This window comes from Dermacentor andersoni, chromosome 1 (assembly GCF_023375885.2).
Source record: "Dermacentor andersoni chromosome 1, qqDerAnde1_hic_scaffold, whole genome shotgun sequence".
In the NCBI taxonomy this organism is placed as follows: domain Eukaryota; kingdom Metazoa; phylum Arthropoda; class Arachnida; order Ixodida; family Ixodidae; genus Dermacentor; species Dermacentor andersoni.
The window spans coordinates 385,739,125-385,746,790 of record NC_092814.1 but is presented as its reverse complement, the minus strand read 5'-3'; the positions used below and the strand labels follow the sequence as shown (position 1 = coordinate 385,746,790).

General features: G+C 48.7%; 1 non-coding gene across 1 annotated transcript; it reads right to left on the bottom strand.

Moving 5' to 3' along the window:
* Positions 1–7,179: 7,179 nt before the first annotated feature.
* TRNAM-CAU (transfer RNA methionine (anticodon CAU)) lies at positions 7,180–7,251 on the bottom strand. Its single transcript has one exon. It is a non-coding gene; the product is annotated as a tRNA-Met (tRNA).
* Between the last annotated feature and the right edge of the window lie 415 nt (positions 7,252–7,666).

Genomic DNA, 7,666 nt, shown 5'->3' with positions numbered 1-7,666 from the left:
CTTGTCGTCGTAGTCCCGTTGTGGGTTGCCTCTCGTCCCTTGTCAAGCCAGAAGGGAGCCATGGTTGCTACGTCGGTGTAGTCTTCGCCGGCTTTATGTCCAGCGGGATGTTGGGATTCGTCGGCCGGCACTGCCCTCCCGATTTGGGGGGTGGTTCGTCGATACTCGCAGAAGGATGCTTAACCTCTTCGACACAGGCCTTGTCGTGTGTCCTCTTTGCTGGAGCACTACTCATGCTTGTTTGGACGACGTCCATGCCTTCTCCCTCCTCTTGAGTTTTTCCATGTACTGCTTCCGTAGCAGCACTCGTGCTTAGTTCCGCTGCGTCAATCTTCGGGGCTACAACAGCCTGCTTCGACGCAGTGGTCTGGTCTTCAGTCTGTGTCACTGCCACGCCCCCCTTGACGGCGTTAGGCGCTGCCTGCGGCGTATTCTTTTCTGCTGTTCTCGCTGCCTCCTCGGATTCGTCCGCATCCATGGAAAGTTCGGAGTCGTCTGCTCCTCTCATGTGCCCTGTGACATTTGCGTACGTTTTGACGCACTGCGATTGGTCATGGCCGAAGCGACGGCACTGACTTCAACGGAGAACTTTGCATTCACGTCGGACGAGTCCTGAGGTATGGCACCTTAGGCAAAGCGGGGCTCTTCCAGGAACCACAACGAGGGCCTGCTCTCCAGCAATGCGTAACTGGTGAGGCAGGTCATCAATTGTAACTCCAGACTTCATCTTCAAGGACACACAACGCGTTGATGAACCTTTGTCCATGACTCCCTGAACGCGCCTGCGTTCCTTGGCAACTTCCGTCACCGTTCCGTAAGGTGCAAAGGCTGTTCGCACATCTTCGTCTTGCACGTTGTACAAAATCCAGTGGATCTTCATCCTCACGTCCTGGTCGTCGGGATCAATGACAATGCACCGTCGTTCTTTAACAGTCACTTCACGGGCTGAAAGCAGCTTCTTCATTCCTTCAACACTTTTGAACGTGACAGCCCTGATGTGATTCATTCGGAACGCTCCCAAGGCGACAACCTCGCGGAGCAGTGCCAAACGAACCAGTGCGTCGCGAAAATCCTCGACCTTGTAGGGCCATGCTCTGACGTCGGCGTGAAAAAACAGCGTATTTACAACAATTCGACCTGTTGGTAGCCGCGGCAAAATACCTTCATAATCCTGGTCACTCGAGCCAGCAAACCTGTTTCCACGGCCAAGCTGGGCGGCTGATACCGCTCCGTTGGTGCACATGATGCGCAAGTCCGTCACGCTCGGTGGCCGGAAGTCTACCTCTACGCCACTCTGCTGCTCCTGCATGCTATGTAAATTTGTTTACATTTGTAATTAGCGAGACTAGTCTTTTTTTAGGGCGAGAAACACGAGCGCGCAGCACAAGAGAGCACTACTCGGACTGCAATTATGACTATAAGACACGAAATTACTGCGCTGATAGGTCTTCCTGCTCAATGGGAGCAAAATATAATAAAGGAAACATGTAGGAGAGCGTGGTTTTGATCCACGGACCTCTGGGTTATGGGCCCAGCACGCTTCCGCTGCGCCTCTGTGCTGCTCCTGCATGCTATGTAAATTTGTTTACATTTGTAATTAGCGAGAGTAGTCTTTTTTTTTTTTTTAGGGCGAGAAACACGACCGCGCAGCATAAGAGAGCACTACTCGGAGTGCAATTATATCTATAAGACACCAAATTACTGCGCTGTTAAGCTCTTCCTGTTACATGGGAGCAAAATAAAATAAAGGAAACATGTAGCAGAGCGTGGTTTCGATCCACGGACCTCTGCGTTATGGCCCCAGCACGCTTCCGCTGCGCCACTCTGCCGCTCCTGCATGTTATGTAAATTCGCTTATATTTGTAATTAGCGAGAGTAGTCTTTTTTTTTTTTTTTTTTTTAGGGCGAGAAACACGAGCGCGCAGCACAAGAGAGCACTACTCGGACTGCAATTATGACTATAACACACCAAATTACTGCGCTGATAAGCTCTTCCTGTTAAATGTGAGCAAAATAAAATAAAGGAAACATGTAGCAGAGCGTGGTTTCGGTCCACGGACTTCTGGGTTATGGGCCCAGCACGCTTCCGCTGCGCCACTCTGCTTTTTTTTTTTTTTTATTGCCGCTCTTCGACATTGTACAGAGCACATAATACAGAACAAAATTACGATACAGAATTAACAAATACCAAACATTTTGAAAGGATATACATGCCATCAGTTCAGTAAGGACTGGCGCTGTCTTATTAAAATTCTTTCAATGCTGTCAGAGGTTCTATCCTCGACAGCCACTCGGGTACACAATCTTGTATTTTCTTTATTTCAATGAATCTAGAGATGCTTTCTCTGAAATACGTACGCGCAGGCCTAGCGTCGGGGTCACAGTAGTACCCAGACAACCTTGCACGCCATAAACTGTGAAGGCCATTCAGCATTATTAACTCGAAGGGAACGCCGTCCTCATTATTTACCGCCAGATATCTGATTCCATGTGGATTTAACGGTAACTCTTTCTTCATTGTTCGTTGTAGGACATCCCAGAAGAACACCCCGGTCCAGCAATACAAAAAGACATAGTCTACTTTTTCAGCTTGCTTGCAAATCAAGCAGTGCGATCCCCAGGGTACAAGGAAGCCACGTTCTTCCATGAATGTCTTCACCGAGAGTGTCCCTGTGTGTAGTTTAAAAAAGAATGTCTTTACACCCGTAGGCACCTCCATTTCTTTCACTCGTTTAAGGACATCCTGTCCTGGTCTTCCAGTGTATAGAACTCTCTACAATGGTACTGGAAATACAATGTCGCAAACATCTTTATTTAAGGCTTTCCTTTTAACTTCACATAAATAATCAAAACAAAACCGAACAGAAAGAAAGCGCACACTATCCACAACTTCTTTAACATAGCCCCGAAGCGTTCTCGGCATACTATCAGTACTAACGTTAAGTTCGGGCAAAGCGCCTCTGAACCTTAGCTGGCATACCGTACGCAGAAATGAATCACTCACATCCAGAAAAAACAAAAATCAATTAACGAGCTGTCGTACAAAAAGATGCGCCAAGCCCAGCCCCCCTTCCTTCACGTGCCTGAAGAGATTGGTTCGGCTACACCTCTCCCAGGTAGAGCCCCAGATAGAAATGGCGAACACTCTCTGCAGCTTTTGCACGTTTACTCTTGAACAGTACAACGTCTGCATGACGTACCACAACTTCGTAATAAAAAACATCTTACGCACAGTTGCCTTTGCAATAATTGACAGGCTGATGCCGTTCCACCTTTCTGCTTTTTCTCTAGTTTCTTTTGCTTGATTCGTCCAGTATTCATCGCTATTTTTGTAATTGTCCATGGGAACACCTAGATATCTGGTCGGGGTTCTTATCCAGCTCACATTGGCAAAATTGTCCGGGACCGAAGACCACTCTCCGGGCCACAAACCAAGCGACTTTCCCCAGTTCACTCTACTGCCCATCGCACCACAAAAATTTTTCACTACCCTTATCGTTTCCGTCACAGTTTGTTTGCTTGTACAACATACTGCGATGTCATCTGCATATGCCAAGAGCTTGACTTCTGTGTCTGCCAAGCTGCAACCACGTATTTGATCATTTTGAATTATCGCCAAACACATAGTTTCTATGTACATCCCAAACAAAAGAGGACTGAGGGGACAGCCCTGACGCACAGAACGCATGACGTTAATGGGGGCCCCCAATGACTTATTCACAATTAAGCGTGTGTGCAGTTCTGGTACGCCAACGCCACTCCCTCAGTGATTTTGGAACCAACATTAACTGGATCAAAAATGGCAAACAAAATATCATGAGAGACACAATCAAAGGCTTTCTCAAGGTCGAGCTGGAGCACTGCGACTCCGCCCGAGGTGACGTCACAGCACTCGAGCACGCACCGCATCGTGTGAATATTTGAAAAAATCGACCTTCCCTTGATACCACATGTTTTATGACCAGCAACTATTTCCTTTATGACGCTTTGAAGTCTGGCTGCCAAAACCTTGATAAAAACCTTATAATCAATATTGGTTAACGATATCGGCCTCTAAGATGTCACCAGCCAGGTTTGTCCACTTGATCACTCTTAGGGATGAGTACGGTATGCGCTTTGCCAAAGGAAGGCGGCAAAGCTTTGTTAACATACGCCTCATTAAACAGGTTTGTTAGCAACGGCGATAGTTCTTTCTTGAAAGCTTTATATAAACAAGCACCCAGGCCATCAGGTCCAGGCGATTTGCTTTGGTTCAAACCATCAATCGCCTTTTGAACTTCGCTTTCTCTTATTTTCCCTTCTATTCGTTCTTTCGTGTCGTCATTCAATCGCGGCATGCGACCGAGAAAAACCTTTTTAAACTCGTCTACATTTGCTTCTTGAAATGCACAGAGCGACTGATAATACTCTAAAAACACTTGGCCTATGCTCTTACTGCCTTCAGCAATTGTGCCGTTCCATAGAATCTTATCGACGTGATTCCTTCGACCATGCGCTTTTCAAGTCCAAGTGCCCTTTTCGTGGGCGTCTCCCCAGCTACTAATGCATTTGCTCTTGCGCGCACAATCGCTCCTTCATACCGTTCCTTGTCAAGCTGCTCGATTTTTTCTTTAATGGTTCGCACATCTTGTTTATACGGCCCTGGCTCTTCGCACTCAAGCGCTATCAGCTGCTTAAGTGTCTTTCGCAAGCCCCTTTCTTTCATTTCGTTCTCATACTTTAAGCAGCTCGATCTTTCTAAAGCTTTCATTTTTACGTTTTGTTTGAAGCATTCCGATTTCTCTGCTATTGTTTCACTATTTTCCTCACTTACTTTCCTGACGGCCTCATGCACTGCCTCTACAAATGGCTCGTCTTTTAGTGATACGGCATTCATTTTCCATATGTCCCAATTAAAATTTTCTTTTTTCCTCTCCGTGCCTATATGATATTTCACCAAGCAATGATCTGTAAACGATACTGGTGCCACAGAATAACTATGAAACTTTGGAATCATGCCTTGCTATACGTATATGCGGTCTAACCGCGCATGACTACTACCTTGAAATCGCGTGTACATGACTTCCCGCTCCCCCTCCAGGCACTTGCAGACATCGTCCAGTTCATTATCCCTAATTAGCTTTGTCAACACACTGCTGCTATTATCGCGAATACCAGCATTATTGACTCTATCCCGAGCCCTCAAAACACAATTCAAATCCCCCAACAAAACCATGCACTTATCAGAGCTAACATACTGGAAAAGGTTCGCAAAAAATGAGGCGCGCTCTTTCACAGCATTCGGCGCATTTATGCACATGACTATGAATTCAAGGTCACGAAAAACAAAATCCCAAAAAACAATCCTTCCGGATTAACATGAAAAGACATTTTTAACAACAAGGCCAGACAACTTCTTAACAAACAGAACATAAGCGGCGGACGTCCCTACTGCGTGGCTCATGACCGCATAATATCTAGTCGTGAAACGCCGCACCATGCTCCCGGTCTCGTCCTCTCCGTCAACCTTTGTCTCCTGGACAGCTAGAACGTCTAGGTCTTGGTCAGTGGCCAGCCGTAGGACATGACTTTGCCTACGCCTTGCCGCCAACCCTCTTACGTTTAGTGTGGCAATAGCTAGTGACGGATTAGAAGCCATGCTGAACTAAAGTATAAGGTAGGCCCGGAGCATGGTGCTTACCCTTCACGACCAGCCCTCGGCTAGCCGCCTCCGGGACCGCCGGTCTTCCCGGTGGTGTTCGTCTGCTGCACTTTGTCACCAGGCCTTTTCTCGAACGGAACATTTGGCTTAGGCTTGAAGACCGACCGCCTCCCTAGAGGCGTCTGCGCCGGCGGCTCGTCGCTAGTGCTGGATGCCGCGTTGTTCTTGTCTCCGGCCTCGTCACGGGGGCGCATGGATGTGGCACCGAGACCAGCGGCCCGGTCCCTATCCTTAGCGGACTCGCCCTGTTGCATCGCTGACTCGTCGTCGTCTCGTTCAGCTTCACTAGCGCCTGCCTTCGCAGGATCTTTGTCCTTATCGACCCTTGCAGGCCCAGTAACCTGCTCAGCGACTTGGAGGACCTTGGTGTCAGCGACCTCCGGCACCGTCGTGTTACTTGTCTTCGCTGGGGGCACTTGTTCTCCGGCTCCCTTAGCAGCGTCTTCGGTCTCAACTGCATCCATGACGTGTACTACTGCCTCTTCGCTCGCGACAGGGCTAGTCGCAGTAGCATAAGTCTTGACGCAGTCGGCGTCGACGTGCCCGAAGCGTCTGCGACGCGAGCAGCGCGGCACCTTACAGTCCCGCCTGACATGTCCCGTGCCTTGGCAGCGTAGGCATTGCATCGGACGACCGGGTACCACGACCAAGGCCAACTCCCCGGCAACGCGTATCTGGTGAGGAATATCTTCCACTTTCAGTCCGCCCTTCAGCTTGAGAAGAACGGTCCTCGTGGTCGAACATTTCTCCGCAACGCCTTGAGCTCGCCACTTCTCCCGGCTCACCTCAACCGCCTTGCCGAAGGCCGCCAACGCAGTCCGCACATCTTCATCTTCCACACCGAGTAGCAGCCAGTGAAGCCGGAGCTTCACCTGCTGGTCCTGAGGGTCGACGATAACACATCGCCGTCCCTTAACCTGAATCTCTTTCAAGGCCAACAGTCGCCTTGTTGCAGCAGCATCACCGAGGGTCACTGCCCAGACATGATTCATTTGGTACGCCCCAAGGCACACAACTTCCGGTAGCAGGCCCGTGGGCGTTAGAGCATCCCAAAAGTCCTCGACCTTATACGGCCTCGCTCGTACATCACCATGTAGAAACACGGTGGTATTAACAATTCGTCCTTTTGGCAGCTGCGGCAAAATAATCTGGTAGTCGGTTTCTTCGTCGTTGCTAAACCTGTTTCCACGGCCAAACGTGGCCGCTGTCGCTGCTCCACTGGAGCCCATGATTCCGCTGACCGCTCAGCTCGGCTGCCAGAAGCAGAATGAGCTGCGCCACTCTGCTGCTCCTCCACCGTTATGTAAATTTATATATAATTGCAATAAACGAGAGTAGTCTCTTTAAGGCGAGAAAAATATGCGCGAAGCGTATGAGAGCGCCTCTGCGAATGCAATTATGACTATAAGACACCAAACACTACTGCTTTGATAAGCTCTTTCTGTTAAATGGGAGCAAAATAATATAAAGGAAACATGTAGCAGAGCGTGGTTTCGATCCACGGACCTCTGGGTTATGGGCCCAGCACGCTTCCGCTGCGCCACTCTGCTGCTCCTGCATGCTAGGTAAATTTGTGTATATTTGTAATTAACGAGAGTAGTCCTTTTTTTTTTTTTTTTTTTTTAGGGCGAGAAACATGAGCGCGCCACAAGAGAGCACTACTCGGACTGCAATTATGTCTATAAGACACCAAATTACTACGCTGATAAGCTCTTTGCGTTAAATGGGACCAAAATAAAATAAACGAAACATGTAGCAGAGCGTGGTTCCGATCCACGGACCGCTGGGTTATGGGCCCAGCACGCTTCCGCTGCGCCACTCTGCTGCTTTTTTTCTTTATTGCCATTCTTTGACAACTGAAAGAGATATACAGATGGCGTAAGGATTATATATACAGTGCTCTGCTGATATAACCGCCTGCCGTCATTTGGCAGGCGTGCATTGTTAGAACCGCTTTAGACAGAC